Source organism: Meles meles, chromosome 18 (assembly GCF_922984935.1).
Source record: "Meles meles chromosome 18, mMelMel3.1 paternal haplotype, whole genome shotgun sequence".
NCBI classification, from domain to species: domain Eukaryota; kingdom Metazoa; phylum Chordata; class Mammalia; order Carnivora; family Mustelidae; genus Meles; species Meles meles.
In genome coordinates, this window is record NC_060083.1 from 21281496 (window position 1) to 21295597 (window position 14102).

Consider the following 14102-nt stretch of genomic DNA (forward strand, 5'->3'; position numbering starts at 1 on the left):
CTCCCTCAAATTATAGCCGGGAAGTGCAGTATTAAAAGGGTTTGGAAGAACCAGTCACAAGGGTGGTTGGGTTCTCAGAAGGGGTGGGGTGGGGTGGGGGAGTCTCACCCTCTCCCATACACAATAGAGGGAAACTAGTGCATTCCCAACTAGCTTTTGTCCAGAGACTGGAAAGGCTATGAAATGCCAGGCACCACTTAATTGCTACCCCATCTTCTTACCACTTTGCACTGGCACATCTGGCCTTCTGCAGATCTGGGGATGTTTCGTTTTATTAGAATCTTAGTTTCTCAACCGCCCCCCCCCCCCCATTGCTGATTGCCTTTGCCAGCTGTCAGAGGGCCAGCCCATGATTTGAGCACACCAGAAGCCGGAATCCCTGTTTGATCCAAAATGACTTCTCTCCTGCAGTTCTATTTTCTTAAGAGCTACAAAACCAGGAACATTGGAAGCATCTATCTAACCGGTGCTGGCTAGTCTCCTTTTTGTTCTAATTGCTATAGCAGTGATGACCAGGGCTTTGCTTAAAAAACAAACAACCAACAACACCCCCCACCCCCCCCCCCCAGCTGTCCCTTCTTGCATGCATGATGCTGTTTCCCAAGTGGCGAGAGAAACTGGTTTCTTGAACACAGCCGAATGTGTTTGCCCAGCAAAGTTCAGTTTTGAAACTGACACAATAGGGGGCCTGTGTGGCTTACTTGTGGGAGGAGGGATCGTTGTCCGGCAGCATGTGTCTGGTTGGACTGCTGTGTTACTGAGACTAGAGAAAGTTCTCTGTGTGGGCCTCTCTCGGATTGTCCCCATGTCTCTCAGAGAAGCTCCTGGTTCACAGAGTGGATACAGGAGAACCAGTTCCTGTTCATTCTCTGGAAACAGCACCTTGCCCTCTGGGTACCCTGACTTCCAGAGTCATTTGTTTTGGCAAAGGTATGGCATCAGGACACCCCAAAGCATCCCACTCTTTAGGTCTCTGGGCTATGTTTATTCAGTGGTTTCCCTCCTGAGGGTTTATTGGAGGATGGGCTCTGGTAGCCAGAAACCCATCCAAAGTCCCAAAGGGGAATACCCAGGTCCCTGTTCTTTCCATTGTGATGTGGGTTTGGGTCCATCCCATTCCCTCAAAAGGGAGGATCTGCTTTGTTTTTTGGGATGGGAATTTAGATCTCAGAAACTGGTTCCCTGGGGCTGCCTCCAGCTAGTTTGAATGAATCTCTTCACCCTGGAGGCCTTAGTCTCCTAACCCGAACAGGGAGGCTGGAGTGGATCTTTTCAGGCTCTCCTGGCTCTAAATTTGGTGGTTTCATGAAGGGGCCTCAGTTGGGTTGAATCAAACGTTTGTTAACATGTCCCCATTTAAAAATAGTTCTAATAGATCTACCAAACTGATAAAATAGGGAGAGAAGTGCATTAGTATAGTCTTAGAGTTCTGCTGATAGGGACAGTGTGGTGGACAGCTTTGGATTCAGGTTTGGGGACTCACTGTGTGACCTTGGGCAAGTCCCATGACTTCTGAACCTCAAGCTTTCCCATCTGTAAAATGGGGATGAGATGGCAGAAACCTGCAGTGTTGCAAGCCTATAAGTCCGTATCTTACTACCAAAAGATTCTGCCTGTCAGCTTTCCCTGGGGAGAGTCCAGTGGCATTCATAACCCATGCCACCTTCAGGGGAAGGTACTTGGACAGAGCTGGCTCTTGTTTCCTGGAGAGGGCTGACCCAGGCGGGGAGACAATCCCACCAGTGTGTAGTGAGGTAGGCAGGGCAGTGGCAATGTCTGCTCTGGCTTTCTTTTCTGTTCTGTGGGCTCCTCTCCCATCATATGCCAGGCCAGGGCCCCCAGAGACCGTGCTTGCAACGTTGGATTCCTGGCTTTTAAAGAAAGGGGCTGACCAGAGGGCTTGGCTTATCCAACTTCTCCCAGAATGTTAGGAACCCCAGCCCACTCTGGCCTTTGTTGAGGAAGCGTTCGCTGGCAGAAACAGCACGTGGGAGGCTGCTGGAAGTCTTGGACTTGGGCGCACCTGCTGGTGTCTGAGATTCGGCGTAGCGGTCCTGTTTGGGATTCAAAAGAGTGGAAGGAGCCGGGGCTTAATGTTTGCCTCCTACCTGCCAGCCAGTGCTACTGGGCCCTTCTCAGCCTCCTGATATTTCCTAGAAATCCACCAACCTTCACCACACAGTTGTTTCTCTCTAGGTGGGGAAGAAGGGGAGACAAAATCTACACTCAGAGTCAGAACCTGTAAACAGTGCCGTGAGGCCGCTTCGTCCTAGCGGAAGCTGGGGCCCCGTCTCTATCAGAACCACCCAGGGTGTCTGAGAACTCCATGGAGGAGGGATAGAATGTTCTTGTTCCCAGATGTGCTCACAGCGGGACACCTGGCTGGCCTCACATCTGGACCTGGAACCCCCATGCCAGTTCATTTCCTCATGTATTCATCCTTCGTGGGCTAAGTCTCTGCTGGGCTCTGTGGAGATAACAGTGTCTCATGAAGATTCACATTTAGGGGTATGGTAACTTTGCCCTTTTCTGCCTCCCTGCTAGCATTTTCCAGAAGAGGCCATGGCATACAAAGTCTCCCTACCTTACGCTCTTTTAGAGAGAAACCCCTCCAATGCAAGTGACTTGGAGAAAGGAGTTCCAAAAGAATCTTGCCCATGGGCCTGCTGGGAAGGCAACACTGGAGAGGTATGGTGGGTGTAGTCTGCACTGGGGACCCTTCCCTGAGGAATTGCCCAGGAGCCAGGAGGCCCCCCCGGGGAAGGCCCTGCTGCTACTCAGAAGGTCAGTGGGGCTTGCCTTTCACCCAGCTTGATTATGGGTGACTCAGAGGTCAGAACCCTGCTGTGTGGAGTACCCGAGCTCTCCCCGTGGTCCCCCCAGCCCACCCCGAACTTCTGGAAAGGAGAGGGGAAGCCGTTTGTCCTCACAGATCAGGCCCCTTGGGCCTTGCATAAACTTGACACACCTTCAGTTATTCCCGGTTTGCCTGCTGAGCTAGCGGCAGCCACCCTGGGAGGGATTCAGTGGTAGGGAGGTTGCTCTCCTGGTCTTTGGGGGTCACTTGGAATCTAGTGGGGAGCCAGGCAGGTGAACCATAGTGCCACCAAGTAACATGGCTTGCTGACTGCTTAGGAATCGGGAATATGACCAAATGGTTGGCCAGGCTAGCCTTCTGTTGTCATGGGACATATTCGCAGAGTCCTGGTGTCCCAGGTCACGTCCCCTGCAGAACTTCGAGCAAAAGCAGGTTTCCCTTTCCCCTACCAGCTGTTACTCTGTAGTGGACCGTTTCCCTCTTGCTCCATTGCCAGAGTAGCAGCCTCCTGCTGGAGGGGTGCAGAGATGGGGCGCTGTCCCCTTTGGTGTCTTCTTTTGTCCTGGTAGCTTTTCCCCTGGTGGAGCTCGCCTCCGGCGTTCCGCAGCAGTGGCCCGGAGAGGGTGCTACCATTTGCCAAGGCTGGGGAGGGCTGGGTGGTGCTGGAGGAAGGCCTCACCGTGTCTGTAGCCCAAGTTCAGGAGGCCAGGAGTGAGTGCCAGGAGGCCGCTGGCTTGCTGCCTGGGGACAATAATGAGAAGGCCTCCTTCCCCTCTGGGCCGGCCCCACATTCTGGGGAGCTGCATTCCCCACCACGAAGATTCTAGCCCTGCCTGCTGGCTGTGGTCTGAAGAGGGACTGCAGAGGGCCTGGTCCTTGGTGGCAGTGCCTGCAGTCATGGGGAGATGTAGGAACACCTGCGACCACGTCTCTCTAAGCTGTGCTTTTTAAAAAGTCTGTGTCTTTTCAGAAAAGATGGATCAGAATCTTCCCTCATATTCAGGGAAGAGAAAGCTGTGCAGGTGCCTTTGGGTATATGGGAATGGGCCTGCCTGCTTCAGTGAGGGTGGACATGGAACAGAAACAGTCTTGATCACCTGTTCTGGGTTGAGCACTCTGCCAGGCTCTTGGCATATATTGCTGTAGGAGGGTTTCGTCTCATTTGCAAATGAAGACATCGCGGCCTCAGAGGCCTGAGTGAGTAGACAGACCAGACCTGGACCAGACCTGGGTTGCCTTGTCTTCAGAACCTTGCAACTGCCTCTAGCGGTCACGCTGGCCATTCTATTCAGGATCATGGCTGCTGAGCCCCAGGAAGTGGCCAGTAACACGGGCAGTCCAAGAGTGCTTGCTGGGTGGCTCCATTCCCAGTGGCTGGGTCTACTGGTGGCCGCCGCAGGCTGTGCAGCCTCTGAGCTGGGCTTGGGGCTGCTTCCCTCTAGTTCAAAGACAGGTCTGTGATGCAACGAGCCCTGTGCTGCTGGTGTCGCTGAGAAACGAGAAGCTGCCTGGAGATCAGCTTGCTCATAATTTTTTTAATGGACACCTGCCTCATACTTTCTGGGTAATCCCTCCGATGCAAGGCATATTCTGTAGCTTTCTACTTTTTACAGAAATATTTTAGAAATACACATAATAGCCGTGTTCGGTGTTAAAAAAAAGAAAATACGGATGAACAAAAGAAAAATAAAAACACCCAGAATGCCACCTCTCAGATCTGGTTAATTCTTTTTTTTTTTTTTAAGATTTTATTTATTTGACACAGAGATCACAAAGAAGGCAGAGAGAGAGGGGGAAGCAGGCTCCCGATGCAGGGCTCGATCCCAGGACCCTGAGATCATGACCTAAGCCAAAGGCAGAGGCTTAACCCACTGAGCCACCCAGGCGCCCCAGATCTGGTTAATTCTTTTTTTTTTTTTTTAAGGTTTTATTTTTTACATGACAGAGATCACAAGTAGGCAGAGAGAGAGGGAGAAGCAGGCTCCCCGCGGAGCAGAGAACCTGATGTGGGGCTCGATCCCAGGACCCTGGGACCATGACCTGAGCCGAAGGCAGAGGCTTTAACCCACTGATCCACCTAGGCGCCCCGATCTGGTTAATTCTTGTTAACATTTTGCTGTATATTCTTCCAGTGTTTCTGTCCTCATTTGCATACAGACATACACGTATGTATTTGTGGAGCATACCATGTGCATTACTTTATTTGTTTTTGTTTTTAAGATTTTATTTATTTATATGACAGAGAGAGACACAGCGAGAGAGGGAACACAAGCAGGGGGGAGTGGGTGAAGGAGAAGCAGGCCTCCTGCCTAGCAGGGAGCCTGACTCGGGGCTCGATCCCAGCACTCTAGGATCATGACCTGAGCCGAGGGCAGAGCCATCCAGGTGCCCCCTGTGCGTTGCTTTATAACGCAGTGTCTTTTCTCTGCATCAGTGCATGCAGGTACACGTCCGCTCCGTTGGTGGCTGCATGGTGTGGTTACACCATCAGTTCATCCAACCAGTCCTCCTGGTGTTGGCCATTCAGGCTGTTTTGAAGTCTTGGTAGTGGAAATTGTGCTGCAGAGAGTCTCTTCCTAGAAGTAGAATTTGCCGCTCAAAGTACAGGAACATATGCAATCCTGAGCCTATTCTTTAAAATCTTTAGGGCACAGGGGACGCCTCGGTGGCTCTGTTGGTTGAGTGTCTGCCTTCGGCTCAGGTTATGATCCTGGGGGTCCTGCGATCGAGCCAGCAGAGAGTCTGTGTCTCCCTCTGCTCCTGCCCCCTGCTTGTGCGTGCATGCATTCTCTCCCTCTTTCTCTCTGTCTCTCTCTCTCTCTCATGCTCTCCCTCCCTCAAATAAAAATAAATGAAATAAAATCTTTGGGGCACAATATTTCGCCCCTTCCCCCAGCATGAATACCAGGATTTATAAAATACCGGCCTTTATGCATTTACCTCTTTGCTCCTTGCATCCGCATCCACTGTGAGGGCACGGACCGTAACCAGGAGACAGGAAGGACTGGGTCCCTGACGCTGAGGTACTGGGTTCTGTGGCAGGGATTCTGGGTTCTAGTTTTGCAGCTGCCGTGGCTGAGGCTCTGGGGTACTTGTCACAGATTGTGGATTCTAGTTTTGTGGTTGCCTGCAGCAAAATTGGGAGGGGACTCGGGCTGGCCAGTTAGAAGAGGGAATATTCCTTGACCCAGGACAGCAAGAGTGGGTGCTGGGTGTCAAGTCTTTCTGTGTCCAGGGACTGGGTGCTTCCGTGCGGTGAGATCGTTATCCCTGGGAGCTCACGAAAGGCACCTCATTGAACTGGAGCTTCATTTTCCTCACCAACAACAGATATTGATCAGCTAGCTCTTTGGGGTGTCTTGGCAGGAGGGTTTCAAAGGATCTTGGGCTTTCTGTCTAGTCTGGCCCCTGTCATCATGCAGGCGGGGCAGGTGACTGAAGGCCTGAGGGGGAAAGTGACTCTGCAGGAATCCCTGTGAGAGAATTGACCTTGTTAAAGGGTGGAGGAGGGACTGAGCACTGGGATGGGATTCAGACCACAGGGACCATCTAGACAGAGGGCAGCAGCTGCTTTCTCATCCTCCTATGCTGCCGGGGTCCCCCGCCTCCAGGAGTTTCCTGCAAAAGCAAGCAATTGGGGTTGTCTTCCCAGCCCCGATATCAGTATGTTGGGGACCCTGGGCAGTGGAGAGATCGTTAGGGAGCAGCTTTGGGTATCCTGTGGGTGTCCCCTCTTTTGAAAACCAGTCTAGCCAATGGGCTGGCACAGTCAGAAGGGGCTCTCTTTGAACCTGACTCTACTTTCAAGGGCTTCTCATCCTTCCATTGAAAGGTCCCCTGAGACTTGGGTGCCTGTGGGGCCTGCACCGTATTAAGTGGGAGCAGATGTTGCATTACCTGCCATGATACATTGTTGTTGGTTTTAATGTCAAGGTAACATTATAAGTCACTTGCTAACACTTCTGGAAGACACAGCCTTTTGATCTAATGCCTTTGTGTCCATCTTGGCCTTCTGCCCTATCCCAGACCCCAGGTAGAGCTACAGAGAGGTACACTGGGGACAGATGCTGGGATCAGAAACGCTTTGTCATTTGTTCCTAGGCATGACTGTTTCTCATCTGCATCGAAAAAGCCTCAATTTGAGCTGCAGCGGCTTATGAAACCTATATATTTATATGCCTCTCTCGTTCTCTGCCATTCTGGCCTTGGTGGGCAGCCGTGTGTTTTAACTGGGCAGATTGCCTTTCAAAATAATGGAGCTAAAGTATCCTGTTTGCTTGCCATTTTTCTCCCCCTTTTCATTTTTCCACCCACAGAATAATTGCAAGAATGAATTAAGACTTGTGTTTAAAAAAAAAAAAAAAGATTGGGAAAGAAAGCACACTGCCGTCCATGGAAAGACCAGCTATCGTTAGGAAGAGTAACTTTTTGCACAGAATACACTACAGACTCCAATCTGTAAACCGATGAGGGTTCTGCTTTCCTGGTGAGATAAAGTGCATATAGAGTGGCTGGGCTGTCTTCAGCATGACACCTGGAGGTTTTGAGTCCCAGGTTAGCCAGTTAGTTTGGGTTTGGTTTGGGTATGGATGAGCAGGACCAGCTTTATTCGTGGGGCATTCAGAGTTTTTGTTGGCTGGGGAAAAAAGTTACAGGCATGTTTAAAAAGTTACTTGAGTGTTCTTCCTCATTGGGCATTGTCTTGAGAGCCTCTCCCCTCCTCCCCACCATCTGGGCCCCCTGAAAGGGCTTAGTGCAGTTTTTCCCATACTGTATCTGTGACAGAGACCTTCTTGTGGTTGAGAATCCGCCATGTCAGCCCCCTCCCTCCTGGAGATTCCTGAAGATGATTTGTGTTTTAAAGGCTCTGAGAAGTCCTGCAGCTAGTATTCCCAAACTTATTATTTATCCAGGGCTCTTTATTCCACTGAACATTGTTGGGGAAATACTTCCTTGAGCCATGAACAGGGAAAGAGGCAAGAAAGTGTCGGCTTAGCTTTATGTTTTTGTGTTGCTGGGGTCCCCTTTGAGACTCCAGTTTTTATCAGGCGGGTTAAGGAGAGGTTGGTGACTCCCTAGACTTACCAAGCTGTGTGGGGTTGCCTTTGTCAAGGGAGGTGCTTTCCAAAGGGAGGCAGAGTGTGTTGTGGGCGCCATACTAGCACTTAAAGACCTATTTCCCTTAATCCTCTCAACTAGGTGAGGAAAGCAGGCCCAGAGAGATCTGGGTGTCTGGAGTCCTTGCTCCTGCTCTTGCCCCCACATGCCAGTTAGCCTGATGTCAAGGGCACTGCTCACTCAGGGTCTACCAGGAACCTCATGACCTTGCTGGTGGGCAGAAAACTATCCAAGAGAAATGCAGATAACTGTGGGTGTGTTTGAGCCTGGGGCTGCTGAGGCCAGGGGAAGGGCTGGGCTGCAGACAAGGAATGCTTTTTAAAACAAAAAAGGAAATGCTGGCTCAGAATGGAAAGGAAAGGAAGCAGCTTCCTGTTTCTCGTGTTGGCTTTTTGAAAGGAGGAGCTCTTTCTAGCCCCTTGGCTGATGGAGACTTGGGTCTGCTGGGGCCCACTCTGGGGCCGCTGGCCATGCTGCTCTCATGCCACTGCCTGAGGTCTAGAACTAGAGAGCTAGTTTCACCCGTGTTCATTTTCTCCAGATTACTGATCACATGGATGCGTGGTTTCTGAAATGACTATCTGTGTTACAAAATGGGGATATCACAACAGCTGACTTTTACTGTGGGCTTACTCCATGCCTGGCCCCCTCTTAGGAGTTTGAGGTGCCATTTACTCCCCCCAGCAACCTTGTGAGGAAGATCGTATTGTTATCCCCATTTTGCAGAGGAAGAAACTGAGGTGCAGTGAGGTTAAGTGTTTTGCCCGGAGACACACAGCTAAGGAGCTACCAAGCTGTGACTTAAACCTGGACAGTCTTACTGACCTGCTTATCCTGTCTGCCTTGCATTTGCAAATTCCTTTCTCTTCCCCCTGAAAAATCTGTTGGGATAGAATAATTTTTTAAGACTCTGGTGGCCTTTGTCTGGGATCCAGAGGGCAGCCCCAAAACCTGGGCTGGGTGAGTTTTAGATAAAATGCCTGGGTTTGAGTTCACATGTTTTGAAAACTCTATTATGGAAATGTTCAACATGTACAAAAGTAGAGAGAATGATAGGATGAACCCCCACATAGCGATCCCCCCTTTTTCAGTAATAACCAGCTCTAGCCAGTCTTGGGTCATCTGTGGTGTTTGCCCTCTGAGTAAGCCTGGTTTTGGGGAGTGGTGGTGCTGGATGGTTAGCCTTAAGGAAGCAGAGTGACCTGGTGAAGTCTTCTAGTCCAGCCCTCTGCCTCCGAGCAGAGCAGTATGTATCCCAGCAGGTGGGCGGAGTCTATATAAATTTTTTCCTATGACATGACCATCTCCATTTCCTCCGGAAGCTTTCCCTGCCTTCTGGCAGCCCACACGGTGCTGGGAGGCCATGCCACCAGCTAAGCCAAATCTCCTGCCTGCACTTGACACCTGTTCTCAGATAATGAAGTCCAGAACTGGTGTATTGGCTTTCTTAGTTCCACCGTCCTGCTGTGGGCCACCGGAGCCCACAGTCTCACTGTGGCGGTCCCCATTTCCAGTCCACCCATCTTCTGGCTCTTCTCCTCTTCTGTCTTTTCTCTTGCTTTATCCACATACCATGTGTGTGTATTTCAGCCCACATTTATTGAGCACCACTGAGTGCAGGCCCAGGAATTGGAGTGGGTGAGGATGGGCAGACCCAGTTTCCAGGAGCTCCCAGCTTGCTTGCCTTTCCGGCTCCATGTCTCATGGTTCTGCTCAGTCCTTCCTGATGTCTGGTCTTCCTGACCACCCTCTGACTTCTTTCCTCTGTGTTTTCTTGCCCCCAACAAAGGTAGTTTCCTTTGTCATTTTGTTTTCTTTGCCTCTTGCTGTATTCTCACAAGCCTTTCTCAGGTGCCCTGACACTTTTTGCTAGCTGCTTCTGATCTGGATTGGCCTCCCAAACACAATCATGGTCAGAAAAAGAATGGTCTTGAGCAGTAAGGAGGACATTGAGTGGTACAGTGAGGACCTCAAGGTAGGCATGGGCTCCGGGGGCAGAAAGTCACATATGTGTCAGGACTCTTCTCTTTGCTCGCTCTATGATTGGGGCAAGTTCTTTAGCTTTCTGAACCTCCATTTCCTTGTTCGTTAAAGGGGAATAGGAATAGGTTTATTTTGGACTTGTGTGAAGTGTTGCTGGGATACGTACAGAAGGTGTGTTGGACAGTGCCTGGTACTTAGAAGGGATTCAGTACTTTCCTTTTAATTTATTGGACAGAGGGAGCGAGGGGCAGAGGGAGAGGGAGAAGCAAACACCCCGCAGAGCAGGGATCCCGATGTGGGACTCGATCCCAGGACCTCTGGATCATGACCTGAGCCAAAGGCAGACGCTTAACTGACTGAGCCACCCAGGCACCCCTGGACTCAATACTTTTTAAACTCCTCTCAGCACTGTTCTAAAACACTTTTCCATGATTCTCTCTCCTCCTTTCCATTGTTTTAATTGCTGCATGATATTCCATCCAGCAGACATGCCGTAATTTGCCAAAGCATTTCCCCTGTTATTGGACATTTCGGTTGTTTCCAGATTTCTGCTATTATAAACAATGTGACTGTAATCATCTTTGTACAGGCGCCTCTTTATTTTTATTCCAGTTCTGAATTCATTTCCTTGGGATAATTCCCAGGCATGGAATTATTGGGTCAAAGAGCATGGATCTTTTTCGTGATGGGAGTTGCTAAACTCTTCTCCATTTTATGCTTTTTGAATGATAGCTCTCTTAAAAATCGTGCTCCTGGGTAAATACATTGTTCTTTTTCTTTTTCTTTTTTTTTTTCAATCTTCTTGGCTTCTATTCTTCTCCCCACTTTTTCCTTATTTTTATTTTTTGGCCTTGTTAAATCATCCCCCCCCTTTCTTTTTGTTTTTTTTTTCTAATATTTTATTTATTTGGCAGAGAGAAATCACAACTAGGCAGAGAGGCAGGCAGAGAGAGAGGAGGAAGCAGGCTCCCTGCGGAGCAGAGAGCCCGATGTGGGGCTCCATCCCAGGACCCTAGGATCATGACCTGAGCTGAAGGCAGAGGCTTTAACCCATTGAGCCACCCAGGCGCCCCATCCCCCCCTTTCTGTCTTTTATTTAAAACAAAACAAAACAACCCAGGTATAATTGACAAGTAAAATTGTAAGGTATTTAAGTTGTGGAACTCTTTCTTTCCCCATCCTGAATTTGCTGTTTATTGCTGTCTTCTGCCGGTTCATTCAGTGACTTTTGAGCATCTCCTATGTACCAGGCACTATTTTAGGCCCTAAAAGAAGCAGCAAGAAGACGGAGCAGTTTCCTTCAGGGCAAAGAAAAAGACCAAAGCCAGCAGACAGGGAAGGGGGCCTGGGAGAAAGGAACCTGGAAGTGGGTGAGAGTGATAGGGGTGCAGAGAAGGTTACTGCTTTAACTTGGGTGGCCAGAAAAGGCCACCTTCCCAAAGGTGACGTTTGAGCCAAGTCTTGGCAGATGAGAAAGCAGCAGCCTTGTGAAAACCTGGGTGAAGTATTCCGCAGGGAGGGACCAACTTGTGCAAGAGCCCTGAGGCAGAAATGAGCCTGGTGTTTTCAAAGATGGGAAAGGGAGTCAGTGTGCCTAGAGAGGTCCATGGGATGTGGTGGTCCATGAGGACCCTGGTTGGCTATGAGTGATGCGTTATGCAGTCAGGGATGTAAGCAAGAGTTTGGGACCATGTCCCTAGAGTTGGGCCATGGTGAAGAAGTCCTGTACTAACTCAGTGGGTGGTGTCGCCCCCCAGTTACATGCCAGGGCCGGTTCTGGGATATCAGAGTAAATAAGAAAGTCGGCTTCGCAGATAAGTTTGTAGATGAGTAAACCGCTAGAAGGTGCTGGTGAGGGTGTGAATGAAAGCCGGTTGGGCTGCACAGTGACTCATCTGTACATCCTGAGGTGTGCAGGGACTTGGGAAGTGTTTCTTGATTTGAGCCAAGCTTCGCTCTGTGCCGGCACTCTTTACCGTGCTCAATGAAACTCCGTTCTCTCCTGTGAGGCCTGGCAGCCGCAGCCTGCCAAGTTGTGGGGCGAGGGGGGTGGGGGAGGGGAGCCCTGGGCCTCTTGCAGGGGAGGGGCCCTGAGAACTGAGGTCGCCAACTCAGTTGTGGAAGAAGTGGGGCTGCTGATACCAGGTATGAGTATCTCGGTGCCACTTATGGGAAACGAGGCTGAGAAATAGACATGGGAAACCCCCTTCTTGCTGAACGGCTCTGCCTGGCCCCGTGCTGCCCAGACCAGGGACTCTGACTTGTGAGCCTTTCGGGGAATATAGACTAGAAGACACTGCTTTTTAAGGTTTTCTTCCCTTAGGGTAGAGCAAAGAGATCCAGGTGGAGGGAGCGGTGAGGTCTGAGCAGATGGTGGGAGACACTCAGCCTCAGGGCAGCCCGAGGCTTTGACCCCGTGGCAGTTCTAGGAACTGGGCCTGTGGAAGCTGTTGGCTGCCATTTTGTTTTAGATGACTCGAAAGCTATAGGGTGTTCTGATAGCATTGAGTTGGGGTCAGCATTAACCAGCCCCTTGGGGTTCTAGTCTATGAGTTTATTGTCAAATGGGAAGGGAAGGCCAGATCTTAGGAATATGGTATCTTGGGCTCCCTGTGGCCTCCTCCCTCCGTGATAGCTAACCAGAGGTAGACTTGCCTGACTTTAACAAATCAGGCTTTTTACAGACGTTCTCTTGGTTAACTCTGCAGTAATGATAACTTTACTAGCCCACTTTGTGGACAAGGAAATAAGGCCCAAAGTCACACAGTAATTGGTGGAGCTGGGGTTGAAATCTAGAATTGTCTGAGTTCACATTCCTGTTCATTTCTCCGTACCCCCCTCAGAAATCCGCTTGGCCTTGGGTCGTGTCTGAGCAGGAGAACAGAAGGCTTTGGTAATGCTAGGTGTTTTGGAAGAACTAATGCTAGGTGGAAAAAGGTTTGAAAAATCTCTCCTTTCCCACACCTGTTTGAAAAGAAGACCAAGATGACCCAAGTGTTGGGAGTCCAGATTAGCAGGTGACCATTTGCCCCAGAAAGAAGGCCCAGTGGGAGGTGGATGAGGTGGATGGCTCCCAGTCGGGGAGGACGATGGGGAGGGAAGCATCCTTGTGTGGGGGAGGGTGGGGAGAGAGCTGGTTCAGAGCCAAGGCTCTTATCTGACTCCATCTCAAAGAACTTGACTTTTGTTTCAAAGTGTTCGTGTTAGAAAGGCAACATAGTGGTTGCACGTGGGCCTGGAGCAGGCACAGTTGTATCTTGTGCTGCTGGTGAATTTTAGGAGAAAGAAGGTAAGTACCTAGGGAGATTCCCTTTGGCGGCCCTGACGCAACCTGGCCCAGGAGACAGAACAGAGCAAGGAAGAATCCATCAGCGAATGGAAACTTGTCTCTTCAGGGGACAGGAAACTTTGTGTGTGTGGTTGGTCTGGTGGTTTATGAGGAGAGGTGAGCAGTAGAGACAAAGCCCTGGGCCAGTCTTGCAACGGCATCTTTGACAATTTTGAGAGTTTTAGGAAGTAGTTAAAAAAAAAAAAAAGGTAAAAAGAAACCAAAGACCAAAGATGTCGTCTCATCCCCATACCTGTGAGTGGCCAGCCACGTGGGCTGCGATTTGCCACATGACTAGTGGAACCGGGTTCGTTCGTATCCTTCCCCGCCGTTGGTCCCTAAACCAGAGGGGGCTTCTGACCATTCTTTAGAAAGAGACTTAGGTGGCCTCAGATGGCAGACCTTGTCTTGGGCATCTTACAGCTTAAACTAAACTTCCTCTCAGGCCCTGTTTGGGTTTAAGCAGTTTCCTGGTCTGGAAGGATCTGTTTTCTTAGCACCCTGCTCGTCAAAAGCCCCACTCCCACTTGTCACAGCTAACTGGCCTCCATCACCCTGTGGCTGCCAAACGAGGCTGGGCTTGCGTTCTCAAAGTCACACTTACTGTTCTCCTGAGGAAGTGGAGCAGGAGTGGGCTCCTGGGGTCCACCGTCTGGGCTCAGCACTGCTGCCTCCTCTTCCCCGTTTTGATAATGGGGTGGATTCTCCCTCTCTCCTTTTTTTTTTTTTAAAGTAAATTCTGCCCCTGACACGGTGTTCGAGCTCCTGACCCTAAGATTAAGACTTGCATGCTCTACTGACTGAGCCAGCCAGGTGCCCCCAGGGTGGGGATTCTTCGTCTTGTTCTGGAAAGCT

General features: G+C 50.3%; 1 protein-coding gene across 4 annotated transcripts in view; it reads left to right on the forward strand.

The window, feature by feature from the left end:
* KSR1 (kinase suppressor of ras 1) overlaps window positions 1–14102 on the forward strand; it is a 155119-nt gene that overhangs the window by 1327 nt on the left and 139690 nt on the right. The window lies entirely within an intron of this gene.